Below are 19,358 nucleotides of genomic sequence, written 5' to 3' on the forward strand. Positions count from 1 at the left end.
GGTTTCTTACACTACAAGGTAATATGGCAAAAATGCATGTCTGGGAAACCAGAGAAATAATGTAGTGTAGATATACAGTGTGGAAAGTAAGACTTGATGTTGTTATAGGGACCTTGAGTCATTAGGAGAGCATTATAGGAATAAAAATAAAAATGTTTCTTTAAGACCCAGTCATTTGAAACTTGATGAATATGGACCTTGTTGCATTTTTCACAGCTTTAGGGGTAGTTGTCTCATATAGCACTGCTTCATGTTAACTCATACCCACTGCCAACAGGTGAAATGGCTTTCAGCCTTTGCCTTTAGCTCAGATGTGGGAGCTCCCAGTATTCAGACCTTTTGCCTGCAATATTCATACATACATTGATCCATTGAATCACTCCACTGGTCAATTCGGTATATGTTTTGAGAATTTGTAATTAGGGTTTTTTTTAAAATGATTGAGAATTTTCTGAATTTAAAAGCTGCTTAATCTTAATAGAAGTGATACAACCTAATATAAGAAAGAAAGTACCCTTTACATTTCCTAAAACCTACCACTTCCTTTCTAGTGGTTTCTTTAAAATTCTTACACTGGAACTTATCCATGTTTTCACACTGGAACTTATCCATCTTTGCAAGCCTCCATATATTCAGACTGTTACTTCTTTTCAAATTTTTTGTTACTTTCTTTTCAAAAATATTACTTTTGAATATTTGAGATGACTTGTCTTTGATCTTAATAAATTATATCGTTTTGTATAGAAGCAAGGGAACTGGACTTCTCAGCATGGAGATTGTTTATTCATCCCTTACCTCCTCAGCCAAAATTTGGTTTATATAAAGCTTTTTCTTTTTTTTTTTTTTTTTTTTTTTTTTTTTATGAGGAGTCTGCAGTTATCTATAAATGTATTTGGTAACTACCTTGTATCATTTGACCACTGGCAAATATTAATACAGAACAGCATTCCTGATTTCATAACTGTTGTGAGTTGGCCTTGGCTAGAAGCAAAATGCCCACCCTATTACTCACTCACTCCCTTCTCCTGTGGAAGTGGGACAAAATAGAAGGAAGGTGTGAAGACTTGTGGATCGGGACGATGACAGCTTAATAGCAAAAGCTGTGCTGTAAGCAGAGGAAGAGGGGAATGCATTTACCAATGGGCTGGCAGACATTTATCCATTTTCTGGAAAGCAGGGCCTAAACATACATAATGGTTGCTTGGGAAGAAACACTGCAACATTCCTGTCCCCTCCCTTCCCTGAGCTTTTACTGCTGAGCACAATGTCATGTGGTTTAGGATATCCCTTTGGTCAGTTTGGGTCAGTTATCCCAACCATTTCCCTCCAATCCCTCACCTGCCCCCAGCCCCCTGGGGCAGGGGAGGAAAGGAGAAAGTGCAGAAATGGCTTTACCTGGGGACATTCTCAGCACTTCTGTAGCCACCAATCCAAAGCACAGCACCACAGCACTGCTGAGAATGCAACTCCCTCCCAGACAGAGCCAGTGCTCTGATGTTGACCAATATTATTTACAAAGATGGAAACAATTGTGCATTGTAAAATACTTCTAATGATGAACCCTTTTAAAGCAGCTGCTGTTAGATTAGGCTGTTGACAGGAGAGAGAAAGCCTAGCTTGCCAGAGGAAGGGGGAATAAGGATTGTGCTTATCATTAGACCTTACACATTTTCTGTTCCCTCTTTGTTAATAAGAATCATGCATATGACCAGTTAAAATAATATATTTAATAATATAATTTATTTAGCAAATACTATATTTAGTAACAAACCAACATACATGATGGTCTTGCAAAGTAAAAAGAAATGAGACAGGCTAGGTTTTATACACTGGCTTTTCCCATTCATTCTGCAAGTGCTAAAGGAGTTTGAAATTTGCATTTGTTCTGCTACTGTTAATTACATTGAAATATGTAATATTTAAAGCATAGTTAATAATTCTTATTTTTTTTTACAACACAACTGTTATATAGTGTCTATGGTTTAGAAAGCAATTATGTCAGTACACAATATAGGGTGCATGCACTGAGGGGAGCAGTGAAGAACCTCAGATAACTCCATACTTTAAAAAAGAGTCTGCATCATCCATGCAAATCTGAGGCAGAGTGTGTCTGCATGCACTGATCCGAAGTTTACACCTCAGAGACCTTCCAGCAGGGTATGCCAGAAAACACCTCTGATTCAGCTGAGGAAGTTGTAAAGCTGAAACTAAACTACACAACCAGGACTTGAAACTGAGGTCTTATGGAATTCAGATATTCCTGCTGTGGCAAGTTAGTGGTTCAAACAACTCATCCAGGGACTTCAGCAGATGTCCCATGGAGTGAATGAGAAGCCAGTCTGCTCTACCCATCTGGATGGTTTTTCTAGTTCTGCATTTTATGGGCATCCCCTACTTTACAGGAACTGCTGTGCTAGTCTTGTTAGTCTGATATTTTTCAGAAGTAGTCATGTGACATGTTTCCAGCTGTAGAATACTCAGGCAAGTAAAGGGTGCTTGACAAGTATTTCTAAATTGCCTGAGTGTATTTTTGCTAATTTTGTTAATAGAATGTACGTTTACACATATAGAACTCTCAGTTTCTACATCCTGCACAAAATAATGAATTTGCCACAAAAGGCAGTAAGACCTTTCAAAGAATTGTGTCAATTTGTAGAGAAAAGTAAAATAAAATACCGAACAAACAGAAAACCCAATGAAGCAACAAAATTTTCCCAAACTAATCCTTGCAACAGAACCCTATGGCCAAAGCTGAAAAATGTAATTGCCTGAAAAATTCAAAATTTTATTTCATTAGAAGTAACAATTTTCAGTGGAAAACAGTTAACTTAAAACATACTGTAGTTGTCAACTTAAACCAAAACAATCTCATCATAAATTCTGAGCAAGATGTAGAAAAACATATGGTTTAGTAAATACAATAAACCTTCATTGCTGAAATCATACACATAAACCAGATCTCCATCTGAACTAGTAACACAAATTATAAAGGCAGCCCTTGAATAGGCATCCCCCACTTTAATGAAACACATTTCAGTTGAAAACTAAAAGATTAAAGAGCCACAACAAAAGTTTCCCAAAGTCATATCATTTATAACTACAACCAGTTTCCAGATGCAAAAATGTTCAGCTGTTTCCACTGTGAGCTCACAATTTGAACCATGTCTTTGCCTGATCTACAGGACTCCTTCAGTCTGACTTTTGTGAATAGAACTACCCAAGTGTTACAAGTCCAGTAACTTTTGCTGGGACTGGTCATACATAGAGGAAGTTAATATTTACGAATTTACAACATCAAGACTTTATCTTCTCAAATGTATGTCTTTCAAATCTGTTCTAATATTTTATATTTGATTTGCATTAAAGTTAACAAAACACAGTAAAAAACAGCATTATAGACCTCTTAGTTTTATGATATCAAATAAAACATTTGATATGTATTTCAAATTCTACTAGGGAAAGCAAGCAAACAAAAAGAAACAAAAACCCCTAGCTGAAAAGAGATCTTCAAATTCGGATTTGTCTTGAAGCACAGGGTCTGCGACGTGAGTGTAACAACAGCATCATAATTATTCTTAATATTCAGAAACAAGGAATAAAGAATATATGATTGGCTGTGTTAGGGTAAGTTAACTGGTCATTTCTGGACAAACAGGAGAAATAGCCCTGTCAAACATTGTATTTTCTCACAATTAGAACTTTGGAATATTTGATCACACAGTACACTCCAATTAGCTGAAAAACAACAGATATGATTTTATAGGGTAGTAAGAACTTGTTCTCCTTGAATTAGGAAATGCAAAGGAAAAGCAAATGGGAAAAGAGAGTGAGAAGAAAGAAGGAAAAGGAAAGAAAGTTCTAAGGAACAGTTACAGCACACTAAGAGTCTGGCAAGGCATGACCAAGATGTGGTCAAATTTCTAACAAGAGTACAGACATCCAAAATATTCAGAAAAATAATATGATACATCAGCTTCTGGCACTGGATTCAAACAAAGATCCAAGCAGCCTGTTTAATCTTCTGTTCTGCTGTCGTGGCATGTTGCAGAAGGAGCACCATTTTTCAAGATCAGGCATGACTGAAGAAAATATGGAGTTTGTTAGAGTCCATTACTTCATGTTACTGAAGTTTTAGGGTAAAACATAGCAAAAGAAGATCTAATAAAATATAGGGTATTTAAATTATAAGTCTTTGCAACTTAATGTCAGAGAGCACTACTTAGAATGTGTATGTGCATGTATATGTAGGAATATCTATACTTGACTCGGTACTTCACTGTTCCTTGTTTGCTCTGGTAAAGATGGCTATCTGACAACACAGTATTTGTTTTCCATCTACTTCATTTCCACAAAGCATTATCCAATAGCTTACTGTTAGTCTCCAGAATGTTACCACCTCTACTAGGAATTTTTTCTTGCCAACCTCCCAAAATAAAGAATAAAATTCGTATAGTAATGTCAACCCAGTTTGACAAATCTTCATGTCAGCCTCAACTGTGACTGGCAAAAGGCCAAGCATTTGTCAGATGGGCTTTGGCAGTGGATTGAAAATGAAATCTATTTCTGTTACTTTTTTTCCTTTAAATATCAAGCATATACATTTCCCTATTTGGTGACACAGATTTAAACTACTAAGTGACATTTTGTAGGACTGCAGAATTCCATGAAAAATATCTTCTTAAAAACATTTTGGCAGCCATAAAGAAAAGTAAAAATCAGGTTGAATTGAAAATATCAAATTGAGTTTAATTCTTAGTGTCTGTTTCTCACTTAGTTGTCATGTTGGTAAGCAATCCTTTTTTATTTGGATTTTAGGCACTCCCAAATGATACTGCAGATTTGTAAAAGACACCTGGGGTTTTATTTTATTTTGTTAATTTATTATTTTATTTTGTTATTTTATTTTAGATACTGAAATAATGAAAAACACTTACTTTTTTGGATACCCATTTGTAATTTGCTGTAAACTTCTTGATGATTGAAATAGGAAATAGGCTGCCCAGTCACAGGGTATTGTTCTCTTTTATCGTCAATTCCATGTTTCAGATGATGGAGGAAATGTTTTATAAAGTTTCACAAATACATAATTTTACTCCTTGACAACAGGGAAGGAAAAGGAGTTTGACTGTCAGGAATGTTATCTGCTCTAAAGAAAATAGCCAACTGATAACTGCCTAAAAATTGGTCACTTAAAGTTGAATGGCCAATAAACAGTTATGATGGAATATGTTTCATTTTAGGACAATATGGAAGCACACAGGAACACTGTCAGTTGAGAGATTTATTTACTATTGTGGCAGAGATAACTGGAAATTAAATCTGTCACTGAAGTGGCTAAGCTGTACTATACAAAAGCTTTTTCTCACCTAATAAATTGTACAAAATGAGCTAGAATGAAGTTTGAATCTCAAAAGGGTCATTTCCTCTAGCAAAATGGTATGATACTTGTTTTATTGCTGGTTGGCCCATATTCACTCAGAGTGTGAAGTCCAAGAGCTACCAGTAAGTATTAAAAGCCATCATTACTTCCCGTACGGTCTATTCAAGTCCTTACTCCCAGCAAGGAAGCAAAGAATACAATTTAGGCTGGGCACTCTGAGTTCTCACCCATTCAAGTGTGATGAAAACAACTAGAGATATTAATTTCTATTCTTCCTAAAATCTGGGACATTACAAAGGAAGACATAATAGAAATACAATTTATTTTAACAAAATTTTTACAATTACTTTCCCAAGATTGCAAAATCTCAATTGCTTTATAAAATTAGTGTAAATGACAATAAAGAATTACATTCCTGTATGAGGAATTATGAAAAGCCGTTCATCTCACAGCTTTTCTAGTTTCTTCTGAAAGTTTTTTTCTGAAAGTCAGATTAATTCTATTCCTGAAAAGTGTTTCAGCTGTAATAAAAAACATTTTCTTGGGGAGATGTATTTATTTATATATAATCTCTCCAGGTTCACATTTTTCTTTATGCACAATGATTGATTCAGCAGCAGGGGACAGAATAAACACATTAAATTTTAAAACTTTTTTCTTTTCTTTGCTTTGTCAGTTGAAGTCAGTTAGGAAACACTTTCAATATAATTTTGGATCACATTCATAATATTTCTTCATCACCTTCAAGAAAGGTGTTTGAAGCTAATGGAAATGTTGCAGAAAGTTCATGAGACAATTCTTAGTGATGTAATTTCTAGATTTTTTTTAACAATCCATTTAGGATTGAGACATTCATGTGAGTTGCCAGACTGGGTAATTGGATACCACTTTGGATATAACTGTGTGCCTGGGGTGTTTGAAGGCTGTAGGGAAGAAAATGCAGATTCTGTTACTTAAGGTATGTGAAATAAGGGATACTTCAAAATTTTGCTTGATCTTGAAGTACTAAAACTAAAAGCTTGAATCTGAGTTTCCCCTTCTTCATATTAATGACACCTGAAGAGGTTTGCATATTCTTGGCTTAAACTTTTGAAGTGGAGGGAGTTCACTGGAAACAAAGTACTAAATTCTAAAATTTAAAGTTCTAAATTCAGTCTTAAAACTATAAACAGTTAATATAGAGAACTGTGGCTCCTTAGACCTGTCATTTTAAATGTTCTCTTATTTCTGCACTGCTTCTAGGTGGCTCTGCAGAGGGAGCCTCTTCAAGAGCCATCAAAAGGAAGCAGTCAAGCAAACAAATTTTGAAATGACAGGTCTGTCCAAAATGTTTGTGGTCTAATGAAATCTGTAGGTTGAGATACTTTGCTTCATACAGTCTCCTCCAATAATATCAGCTTTCAGCTAATGTTTGTGCCTCCCAGGGGAGGTCATAATGGGAACACCAGCTGGATTTGGCCATAGAGTACAAATAAGCATTTCCAAAGTGTAGTATTAAATAGTACCTTTACTTTACTTCCTTTTAGATGGAACTTTTCAGAGTTTAAAAAAAAATTAAGAAGACAGTAATAGAGCTGGCTTGTCAATTTGGATTTTACTGACTTCCATAGCTATAAGCATTACTATACCACAAATGTTATTTAACATGCTGAAAGTACATCCCTGTGGCCAGTGGATATTTATTCACATCACAGTTTGGCTCAGTTCACCACACTTGGCAGTCTTTAGTCAGAAAAGGCCAAGAACTGGAACAGCAGAAGGGTTGCAGGTTCAGACTTGCTCACTGGCAGAATGTTGTGGGGAAGTCTGTGCAGTGCCTATGTTATACTATGCTCTCATGTTATCAGTCCTTTATTTTCATGAATACAAAAATCATCCCAAAGGTAAAATACATATATTATGTGTGAATGTCTGTATTATATTTGATGGGTGTTGTCTTATAGAATGCCACATACTGAAATTCTTATGTAGTCCTAGTGAGAGGACCATTTACAAAGCAAGGTACCAATTATTACAGCTGTTTTTCATGGCATTTCACAGGAGTTTCCTCTGTTGATGTAGGTCAAACAGCACATGTAGAATTTTACATGTCTAACTGGAGCTATGGAAATTTATATTAGAATTAGAAACAATTCAATACATAAGCAGAATGTAGATTGCTACTTTATAGATATGTGATGTACACAATAGAAATTGTTTTCTCTTACTGCTCAAAAAAATAACGCTTTAAAAAGAACTTCACTAAAAGGACAAATCTAAAAACACTTAATTAGTGAAGGTGGGGGCAGATTGTCTGTAAAAAGAATTATATTACAAGGCAAATACTAGACTCTTTAGGTGAATGACATGTGCCATCAGCTGTAGTGATATCTATAGCCTGATGCTATAATAACTCATTTTACCAAATCTACAAACATTAGTAGGCAATGCAACACAACTGATTGGTCCTTGCTGTTACTATTGAAAATATGCTATGCCTTTCTGAAGACAGGATTGGAGGATTTGTGTATTTGTCAGTAAGAGACATTTGCATTGACACTGACTGGCAATGTCCCATTGAGCTTCCCTGAAAAGTTCGTTGTGACATTTATTCACACCTAATTAGCACCTCTTGGGATTAAAATATCATTTTATCAAGCTAACACAACCCTAGTATAAAAAGATGTAAATTCAATATGATAACCACACGTACCTGGGTATTTTAATTAATCTGCCTAAACTGAACATGCCATTCCAAATTTATAATGATCAAGCTTTAAGCTCCCTATGGAATTCTCAGAATGTTAATTGGCTATTTTACTAGTGAATGCTCTCCTTGTTGTTCAAGTAGTTCCTAGAAGCCCTGTTGACCCTCATGGCAGGTAATGTAAGAAGGAAATCTGTATTTTAATACACTTATGGTGTAAATAATACACCAGATTTAAGTATAAATAATATACTAAGTATAAATAATATTTAACATAGCTTGGGTAAGTTGAAGCAAGAGCTTGTGATACATTTCATCAATTGCTTCTTTATTTAAGGTTCTTTTCTTTACGCTGGGACCTTTTACGTAGGTGAGAAAGCTACAGAGAACATTGCTAACAGTTTTACTACAGAAATACAACATTTTCAGAACTATTGAAGGCATTCTTCATGAGGACAGCTCCAAAGAGTTTTTCAGACTTAGACTATTGTACCTTTATGTCTTATAAAAAGTACTCTTTGTATAAGAGATTCTTTTCACTATCCAGTCCATTCTTGTCCAGTTCTTTTCACTTGTGTCCCTTGTTTTTTATCCAGATTTTATCAATAGACTAAAGAACTTTGTAGATGTTATTTCTTCTTCACAACATGTTGTTTGTTTTCTCTATTTCTTATCTATTTTTTAATAACTGAAATCCTTGAGTGCTACAAGGGAACTTAAATGTTCCTCCTATAAATCTTATTTATTTTTATAAGATTTTTGTCGATAATATGATTTCTGATGTAGGGAATAATTCACAAGCTGCTAGGATTCCATAAACTTTGAAAAACATGGGGTTTACAGGTAAAATTAAGCTTATAGGCAAAATTATGTCTCACTTCCACTGTGTTTAAATTTCTCAGGTCATCTGGTGTTATGTTTCCTTCCATAAGAGTCTGTGTCTACACTGAGAATTAGTTCAACACAATAGCTGCAGATCCTGCAGCTTTAGAAGGTCAAAATGATTCTTTTGTTTCAATCTTGCTTTGCTGAATGTCCATGGTCTATGAACTTGTGATTCAGCAAGCTCTCAGAATTGTAGTTTCCTTCAGTTTTGTTATTAGAAAATAAAAAATTGAATTTTCAGCATTTGAAGAAAGTATCTCAAAAATGTGATTAAGAATGCCTGAAATAGAAAATTTGTTTATTTCAAAAGTCCTTGTTCAGTGCAGTGGAGCAAGGAGAAGAGAGATTTAAAGAAAGCAGATTTTTCCATATAAAACTATGAAAGGCATTACCATTTGTAAGAGATGGTTTCTTGGAGGATGAAGCTCCCATATTCAGCCATGTTTAGGAGGAGAGTGACATGTCACATAAGATATTTGGTGGGCAGCATTGCTTTGAGCGTCTTTTCTTGATAAGGGAGAGCTGAAAATAATATGGAATTTGAGAGATATCAGGCTGCAGAAGGGATAAATGAAAATGTACATTGGAAAGCAAATGTGTCCCTTCAATGGTATTTCAGTCCATGACTGCTACTATAACACTTAATTTTGCTATGCAGAGCTTCAGATGAGAGCAACTGCTTTGTTAACATTCTTTTGGCTCCTGATTATAATATCTTACCAATATGCCCTGAATGCCACCTCCAATATATTTGCATTTTCAACACAGGAGAGCAACAAAAATACACACATTTTCCCTTGTTTGCTAGAGAGCTGTTTGTTGGTGGCATACCATCTTCCATTAGGAAAAGATGTCTCTTTCATTCCAGTGGGAAAGTTCAAATACTATCTTTCTCCAATCATAATAAGAACAAACTTCTTGTTCTTTATTTGTACTCTGTCATTTGGTGTTAATGTGTGAGGTTTGAGTGCCATGAAGTGTAATTTTTCTAGTTGCTCATGCTGTGAAAAAACATCTTTAACACTCTTCAGTTATACATTTGGGCAGCTTTTCTATAATTTAAAGAGATTTTGTTTCATTTATGGTTTTTGGAATGCATATAGAAATGAGCAGGAAGGGCCTGAATTTTGGGTTTGTTGTTCTTGTAAGTACATTTGTAAGCTTTTCAGTTCTATAGACTTTAAATTTGAAATTATGTACCTGAAAACTGAATTAATCTCTGAAAACCTATCTATTCTCTGGTACTTTAAGTTGTGGTGTAGAGATGCTTGTTTTTTTTAACTAAAACCCAAGAAGCACAATTTAATTGCAGTTTTATGCACAAAGAGCAATAATTTTCCTCCTGACTGACAGATTCTAAATGGTTGTCACTTGTAAAGTACATAACTATCACTTTCAGGTAGTTTTGTTTGAATTATGTGAACATTGCAGTTTCTTGTGAAAGTTACAGAAAAAAATGATACTTGCCTTAAAAAAGAAGCACCATATACTTCTACTATGGTGAGGGAAGGGACATAAAAAATGCCACACTGAGAAGTTAATTTATTGAGTGAACCAAGCAAGAGACAGGTTATGCCAAAGAAATCTTTTCACATCAGACATACATGAAAAAAATTCAAATTAATTTTTTTTGCTGCCTTCAAATTGCAACCAAAATATATTGTACAAGCACATTTTATGGAAGCCTGTATTCCCCAACATGAATACCTTGGTTAATAACCCTATGAATATGCTGTATTTTTGCAAAGCTGAAGTATAGCAAAACTTTACTGTGAGCTGGTTATTTTTAAGAAAGTTCATGACAATATTGTGTGAAGAATTATTAAACTCTTCAGGTCCTTTCTCAAGTCTCTAGATGAAAAATAAAAAGGAATGCTGGAAATTTCTTGATGCTTTCTACCTTCAAATTGTACAATGGACAATATTTTTTTCTTCTTTGAAGATGCTGAAAGAAATGTACAGAGACTAATTATTGGGAAGTAATAGAAGATTACTTGTAAGATTTTTGTGCTATTCTGTGCTTCTTCGTTCAGGTTTTATGAAAATAGTTGGGAAATGGCACGGTAAATTAAGGTCCTGGCACAGTGGATTAAAACCTGTGCAAGTAATTCTTTTGATGTGAACAATAACTTTGGCTTCTTCAGTCAAATAATGAGCCTATTTTAAAAGTCACTGAAGGAAATCTTAGGGCTTCCAGCATTAGGTTAAAAATAATTGTCAGTGTGAAAATAAAAGTTGAGAAAAACTGGTTTTCTTCATTGCAAAGACATGATGTTTTTGGAAGTAAGATTTTGTAGTACATTTCTCATACTTCATAGTGTGTATTTTTATGAAAGTTTTAGTTTTCTGAGATTAGATGTCAACCAGCATAGAGTCCTATTTTTATTACTCATTTTATCATGTAGGTAACCTAGAGATAATCCAGAGAGCAGGATCTCACTTGTAGGTGTTGCAGATGAATTGACACAGCCACGGTTTTGAAAAGGTCAACAGGATAAGACAGACAAAAGAAGGTGCTATCTTCATTTGATGTGTGGAGAACAGGGGCACAGAAAAGGCAAGTTGAAGCCAAAATTTCAACCATGATGCCAAAGTGATTTATGTTCTAATTTTCTGGTATCAAGTGCTGTGGGTGAAAATATTTATTGTATTTTGAGTGACTCTCTTATACCTGTTTTTCATTTGAAATTATATGTCTTCTCTCAGGGACATACCATTTTCCACAGATAATTTTATAATGTGAGTTCAGGAAAATCTCTTTCACTTCTTTGTAAAGCAGAGTTCAGATTCATCAGTTTAATGTACCATCAAAATTCAGGCATATAGATGTAACACTAATTTTGTAATTGTCATCTGGATCTCTCTTAAATGACAGAAAATTACAGCTTTATTGTATTCTCTGTTTCCAGGGATTAAGATCTTTTCCTGAATGCATAATTTTTCAAATTTGCTAATTTGAATGGATCTATCATTCCAAGGTCCAAAGATTTAGGGGGTGTTGTATTTATGTTGAAGTTTTAGCAGAGATTAATATTATTTCATGTCCTGTGAGATGAATATTTGCACAGCTTGCCTCCATATTACTTCTAGCATTGTTGGTCTTAGTCTCACGGTTCAAATTAAACAGAATTTCTGAATTTGTAAGGAATTTGTAAGGGAAGTGATTTCATGTGTCTACAAAACAGTTGGGTTTTAGGGGTGAAGCTCTCTAGCTAGTCTGTTTTATTACAAATAATTAGAATAAAACCTGCCTTTCCTTATGTTAAGAAACTTGAACTGAATTTTCTCAAATTATCTGAGTTTTCTTGAGCCTTAAGAAAATAAATGTTTTATGCAACTGATGTTAAAATCACTGCCTTTTTGTATTTTCATCCCAAATTTAGAAGAAAGATAAGTATGATGGGGACAAGGTGTTTTTATCTTTGATTACACCTGACTGCTTTTAGAAGCTGTTTGATTATTTTTGGCCTTGTTCTTTTCAGTAAGTAGGCAATAAAATATATATGTGCACTTGTCTTATAGACCATGGGCTGACATTTTGGATGTAATGTGTATGTTAAACACATAATCTGTGTTTGCTTGAAAAGATGAATGGCCTTGAATCTGCTCACCAGTTTGAATTAAAATCCTGGAGAATATTTGCTGTGTAATTTTAAGGTTCAAATTTAAAATGGTTCATTTGAGCAGTCACTGAGAGAATTACAAATACATTGAGAGAAATGCAAAGTTCCTAAGACACTCCTTGACAACACCCTTGGGACTCCTTTTGTTGGTAGAAGTACATGCTATAGGACCCAATGGCTCTGGGTTTGCTCCTTCACGAGGTCCAGTGAGGGCTTTAATGGCATGAGAGTTATAATCTCAAGACAAAGCTCTGTATAAAAGTAGCCCAAAGAGTTGTTTAACTTCTCTTCCTCAAACACAAAGTATTCAAAATTCACTCCAACTCAGTAAAGCAAATGTATTCCTCTTGGCTTTAAGATTCTTGCAAACTTCTTGCCTTTGTGGCACCCTGTTTGAGAAGACATCAAAAGGAAAGGAAGCAATTATTATAACACACAACACAGCCTGACATCCAAATCTGTAGACATTAAGTATGTCAGCTGTCTTCTCTTATGAGCATATATGGCATATAGTGATGCCATTGACATTACAGCTCAGTACAAGAAATGTAGAATATAAAGAAACTTAAATGGTTTCCTTAAAAAAAATAATCTGGAACAGTTTCTTCTCTAAACTATATCTCCTGCTAAGAAAAAACAAGTTCCTTAATATGTCAGGCAACTAGACAATATTTTTTCCTATTCACAGGAGTGTTTAAAGCCCTGTTTTATCCTTGGTTGTAACAAAACTGCTTGTGAGTTGACATACTATATTTTAGTTTTGCATCAAGTATATAACACATTCTAACTTAGGTAAGTAAAGTAAACTTGAGTTCTCCTTCAGCTTTGAAGGCTTTGTATTAACTGACCAACTTAGATTACAGAAATTTCATCATCATATTTTTCCCATTCTCAATGGTTTTCCGATAAAATGAAAATAAGCATTGCAATGCCACATAATCTGGAGCAGTATTTGCCCAAAATAAATTTAAATATTGCTGTTAAGACTGTTATTTTCAGTCTTTATAGGCATCAGTATGGCAGCATGATATTTTTTCTAACAGTCACATAAGTCACTATTCAGCAACAGAGTATTATGGAAAGTCTTGCAGATGCCAAAGCTGCTTTGTATGTAAAGTTCTTTCCCTTCTTTAATGTTTGTTTTGGATTGAGTTCTTTACTTTCACCCAAGGTTGAGATAAATCAGCTTTTGTTCATTGCAAAAAAAGGGATGCTCATGTTCATGCAAGAAATTCCTAATGGTTTAGGTTTATGTGAAATATGAGCAGGAAGGGGTGAAAAGAACTTCCCCTGGGGTGTTGTGGGAGGGCATCAGGTAAAGCAGCAATGTGGATGTAACACACTGACTTAGGAGGATGTAAAGCCTCTGCCCTCCACATTCTTGTCTAGTGCCCCTTTGAACCCAAAACAAGCAAACAACCCCCCCTAGACAGTTAACAGGAATAGCCTCTGAGTCAGTAGGCCTGCTAAGCTTCTACTTTACTGGAGCTTTGAAACAGGAAAAGACAAGAAGGCGCTCCATGAAAGACTATATTCTTTCAGCCACTCTAGTCAGAGAACAAAGGAAACCTCCTTTTTCTCTAATAAAGACTGAAGGGAAGAAAGGGACAATGTCGCTGTTAGAATTCTCTCACTAATTGCCCAGACAGACACAGTTAAGGGGATAAAAAAGTATCTCAGGAAGCTAATGAGGAGATAAAAAAATTATTTTATAATCATGTTCACTAAAGGAACCTGGCCCTCTGACATCTCCCAGTGTCTCCTGCACTATAAGGGAGAGTTAAGGGACAGCTTCATAGAAAGAAAACTGTTCTGTAATTGTATTTATTGAGAAAGTAAATAGATTCCTGCACAGCAGAGGATGTTAGACAGCACGACATTCATCATGCCGTGATACTTTGTCTTTTCCACTGTAATTTTAGTTCTTTTCTTATATTTGAAGGGGAAAATTCCACCAATATTACAATATATTGCAACTTCCACCATCCTTGCAATGGCACCTGCTGAATGTACTGGAAGAGACTTTCTGAATAAATGAGAACTCTTAAACAAGTTATATCAACATTTTGCTTTGGGGAAATGAATGTAATAAGAGCAATAAAATAACCTCAGATACGCTTTGGGAGGCTTATATCAGCAATATTCAGTTTTCATACAACAGTGAAAAACAATCTGCTTTCCAACAACTTCCCCTATTATCAGTCTGCAGCAATGACAACTGTAGCCAGTCAAAAACTTTTCTTCTTAGTGTCCTGATCCAGCTGTAGTTCCAATCCAGCCAGTTTATGTAGGCTTCTGGACTTCTGTAAAGAAAACTAAGAGAAAAACAGAAAAGAATTCCATCAATCTTAGTCCCAAGGCTCCACTTGAACATAATGAAGGTCATACAGAATATCAGGCAAAGGCTGGAAGGGACAGGTTTTACAACGCAGGCATGGGCAAAGAGCTCTCCAGGCTTATTATCATGAAAAACTGTATCATTGACTAATCAGGGAGTCAATATCTGTTTATTTAAAATATCAAACACTTCTAAGGTTTGATCAAAATTCTTGCTTATGTTTCTTCCCTTTGATCTCCTCCTCTAGGGAAATACTGTCTTCCACGTTCAACATTTTAACTAAGTGCACATAGTCTTTTTACTTTAACACCAAGAAATATACCTTCAAAACTACAGACTGATTTCTCAGCAGTTTCATAACAGGTTGCCACCCTAATGGAGAGAATATTTTTTTGTGTGAATGGATATAAAAATTTATAATTCAGCCCATTAACTTCAAGCACTACTTTGTGACATCCCTAAAATGTAGTCTGCAACAGAGATGGGAAAAATGGTGGAAAATTGATCAGTAGGCCAGAAAAGATTTTCTGTATTTTTCTTGCCTTTCTTTAATTTCAGCATAAGATAAATGGGTGAATTTTATTTATTACAAAATTCCTGCTTTTGCCTTGGTGATTATTTAGATTTTTCTATCTGAGTCTTGCTGCTCGATGAAGCCAAAGTGAACAAATTGTTTACTGTTGTTTACTATAATCCCTTTGAAACCTTTCTAAAGAATTTTTAAGGAGAAACATGAAGCTTATATGTGCAATTTATAACTGATTTTGGTGATAACAGCATCGAGCCATGGTGCATATGACCAGGGGTAAGTTGTGTAACCATATGATGCACAACTTCATTTTGCACCTTTGACTTTTTTACCCACCCTCTGCCAATAAATCCATCTCTCCCAAGGCTCCCTCTTGAAAACTTGAAGCAGGCTCACACAGCTGCCATTATAGTAAAATATTCACTTAGGATCCTCCTTTCCTTGTCCACTGGAGGTGGGATTTCATCTCAAGTTGTATCCATCCAGTGTAGGGAAGGGAAGAGTCAGTCCAGTGACAGCTTGCTCAGATGTCCAAATGTCACGTCTCTAAATGTGGTTAACACGTATTTAGTCCACAAGGTTACAAACAGAAGTCTCAGCCATCAGGAGGGGATGATGCCCAGATACCTTATGGAACCAGGAATATTCTTCTGACAGATGGCTCTAATCAGATATATGATTTTCAATCATATTTTCAATCATAATGTACTTATGGAAAAGAAAAAGATATTTTATAAAAGTACACTGAAATAGTCAACATTCTACAGACAGGAAAATTCAAACTACAATACAAATCAGTATATTTTGAAAATCCTTCCACTTAATGTTTTGAAGGTTTTCTGTAACACACCACAATATTGTGTGTTTTACAGCTGTTATGTATAAGATTTTCCTGGCAATTAAATGTCATGAAGTTTTAATTTTAGCTATATTGAACTTGGATACGTGTTTATGTTACGTAAGTCTATGTGTTTCCCCAAAGGAAATATGTAGTTTATGTTAATAAATAAACATAAACATAAATTATCAGAATAAAAGTTATGGTAATTATGAGGTCATAACAATTCATGTGCTTATATAGAAATAAGTAGACATTTACCAGTGATTTTACTTAAAATGTATGATCAGATTAAGATAAAGGACATACCTTTCACTGTAATTGCTACCTATACTTTATATATGTTACTGTGTTTGCTACTTTCTCATATTTTGTTTCTAACTCCCATTTTAAAAGGTAACAAGAACAGACTATCTGTGTATGGTGTTTTCAAAACTCTTTGTCAACTCTTTGACCAAACCCCGTTTTAATGTGGACACTATCTCTTTATTATGATGTTTTTAAAAGTTATATGAAGTGGGTCTGAGGAGTTTCTAAATATCCCTGCATATTCTGTCCAGCCAAAGTTTTCTCAATTTTAACTCATTATACTTCAAGAGACTTCATTGCTAGAAAGAGCAAATAATACCCATTTTTTAATAAATTATGAGAAGCATACACTTTACTTGGAAATGAATGTATTTGTACAGATAAAACTGTATAAAAGCTTTTAGCAATGTACTTGGCACCAGCCTAATAAAAATAATTCTATCTTACTTTAAACATTCTTCCAGAACTAAATTTTTCACTAAGGCCCGATAATCTTTCTAGAAAATGTTATTTGTAAGAACATTAAATCTACTTTTCCTTCTCAGGTCCACGCCTTCATCCATATCCCCAGAAAGAGGCACTGTCTAAAAAGGGACAGTTTAAAAACACAAGTAGGTTTTTATCTGTTGCTTTGCCTCTTTGTGATGTTAATTTCTAAATATTAGTTCATTTTAACATAATGTTTTGTCTTTAGTACATAACTACAGAAGATACCTGTAGAGCAAGAGTTACTTCCTTCTGACTCTGTCTATAGAAATTCCATATGTTTTTAAAAAAAGAGAATAAAATTCTCTAGTTCATCTTCCAGTAGCAAGGACTCTTTGTTGTATTTCATTGCCAATCCCACATAAATACAGAAAAAATGGCAATTGCAGCTGGACTGAACTTCCAGATGAATAGCTTAGCCAGCTGCGAAGTCATGACCTCATCTGGTTTCCAGGGTCTTATGTATGACTGATTCTTGTCTGTAGAATGTTTTTTAATCCCTTAAACCATAAAAAAAATTAAAAAAAACACCCAAAACACCAGTATATCAGCACTGGATGAATACCTTGCTTGTTACGTAAAATAGTTGTTATGTAGTATGTCTTAAATGAAAAGTAAATTCCCCTTGACATATAAATAGAAGCAGGCCTGATGGAAAAAGAATTTGGAGGTACAATATTAAGCATGCCATGTGCAAGTAGGATTCCACTGAAAGCATTTTAATGTGTCTTGAAGTTTGTCTGATAAATAATGAAAAAAATAATATATAGTAATGACAATGTAAAAAATTAGGATGTTTTAATCTCTAGCTCCATGAACCTGACTGTACAGTGACCTTCATGATTCTAACTGAAATCAAAGTGTCTTGTTTTGATTTCCCCACATGCTTTTGTATTATATATGTCTACAGTATACATATTGTATGTATATATATATATACATAATACTTATATATGTATATGTCTACAATAATGTTGACTTGCAGATTTTCTAAATAAAGAAATGCATGAATATAATTACTTGACTTTGACCAAGAAACTCAGAGTTAGGGCCACTAGTAAATGCTACAAGAAATGATTTTGTTTATTATGCTCTTGATTAAATAAGACACAGCTATGAAACTTATGGGCTGCAGGATAGGATCAATAGCCTAATGTTGCATGCCTTTTTGAGTCCACCAGTCAGGAAATTATGTACATTGTAAGAACTCTAGAAAAAGATTTCTCAAGGTTTAAGGTTTACAATTCATGCCTTTTGTGCTATGTCAAATGGATAAGTTATTACTCTTCAACCTGAGAGAAAAAGAGGATAATGTACAACTCACAACATATTTTAAAAAATGGACCTCCTCAGCTTGCCATTATGCAGAATTGTCAGCAGAAACTGTGCATCACAGAAGTCAAGAGCATTCACAATCTACAGCTGTGTTTTTGAGTTTTTCAGTAGTGTCATGTGGTGTTCAGACTACAGTCTACTACCTTGAAGACGGAGAGAGTGTACCATATGGTATCCCAAGGGATATATAACTCCAAAATTGTAATAACTATTTAAAAGCTTTTACTTTCGTATAGATTAATTTATTATATTTGTACATTGAGATCTGAATAAGTACTTTGCAGTGCTGTAAACTTTGTTGACAAATTTATTATCATTTGTGGCATCAAGAAACATTACAAGATTATTTCAAAAGAGCTGGAAAATGAGAATGTTGGAACTGTAGAATGAAAGGTCAGTTCTTTCAATTTCTTAAGCTTTGAGTTAGGCTTACAACTCCTATTATTATTAGCAGATTTTTGAAGCTGAATCGAGTCTCATCTCATTTACTGCACACAAAACTGGGAAAATGCTCTGATAACCTGGCTTCTTCAATCTCTGCATTATTATTTTTATGTAGTTCTATAGAAGTAGAAAGAAATCAAGATGAGACAGTCAGCTTTTTTAACAGTGTTGTTGTTGCAGGCTGATTTGCTGTCCCAAAAAAATCAGAAATACTGCTGTAAAAATGCAAGTTATATTTAATAAAGAATAATGCAAAGTTAGGTATCCTACTGTTAAAATATTTAACACAGCAAAAGCAAATGGCACAATGTCTTCTAATTGAACCTTGAATTTCATGTGAGGTTAATGATAGTTCTTATCTCATAGGCACTTTGCAATATAACGCAGCAATGCTGGTGCATTAATTTTGAAAAGAGTAAGATAAAGGCTCTGGAATCCAAAATTTGTGTGAAGTGTTTAATGTGTTTAATGCACATGTAAGAAAAGCAAATTTTGCCATGAATTC

At 34.6% G+C, this 19,358-nt stretch overlaps 1 long non-coding RNA gene across 1 annotated transcript in view; it reads right to left on the reverse strand.

Annotated features, from left to right (window-relative positions):
- Window positions 1-10,478: 10,478 nt before the first annotated feature.
- Window positions 10,479-19,358, reverse strand: part of LOC147651669 (uncharacterized) — a 40,207-nt gene continuing 31,327 nt past the window's right edge. Inside the window, exons 2-3 of the long non-coding RNA XR_015273716.1 lie at window positions 14,682-14,889; window positions 10,479-12,963 (exon numbers count right to left, since the gene is read on the reverse strand). This is a non-coding gene — a long non-coding RNA (uncharacterized LOC147651669). The remainder of the gene's footprint in view (window positions 12,964-14,681; window positions 14,890-19,358) is intronic.

Source organism: Cyanistes caeruleus, chromosome 9 (genome assembly GCF_971803275.1).
Source record: "Cyanistes caeruleus chromosome 9, bCyaCae1.hap1.1, whole genome shotgun sequence".
In the NCBI taxonomy this organism is placed as follows: Eukaryota; Metazoa; Chordata; class Aves; order Passeriformes; family Paridae; genus Cyanistes; species Cyanistes caeruleus.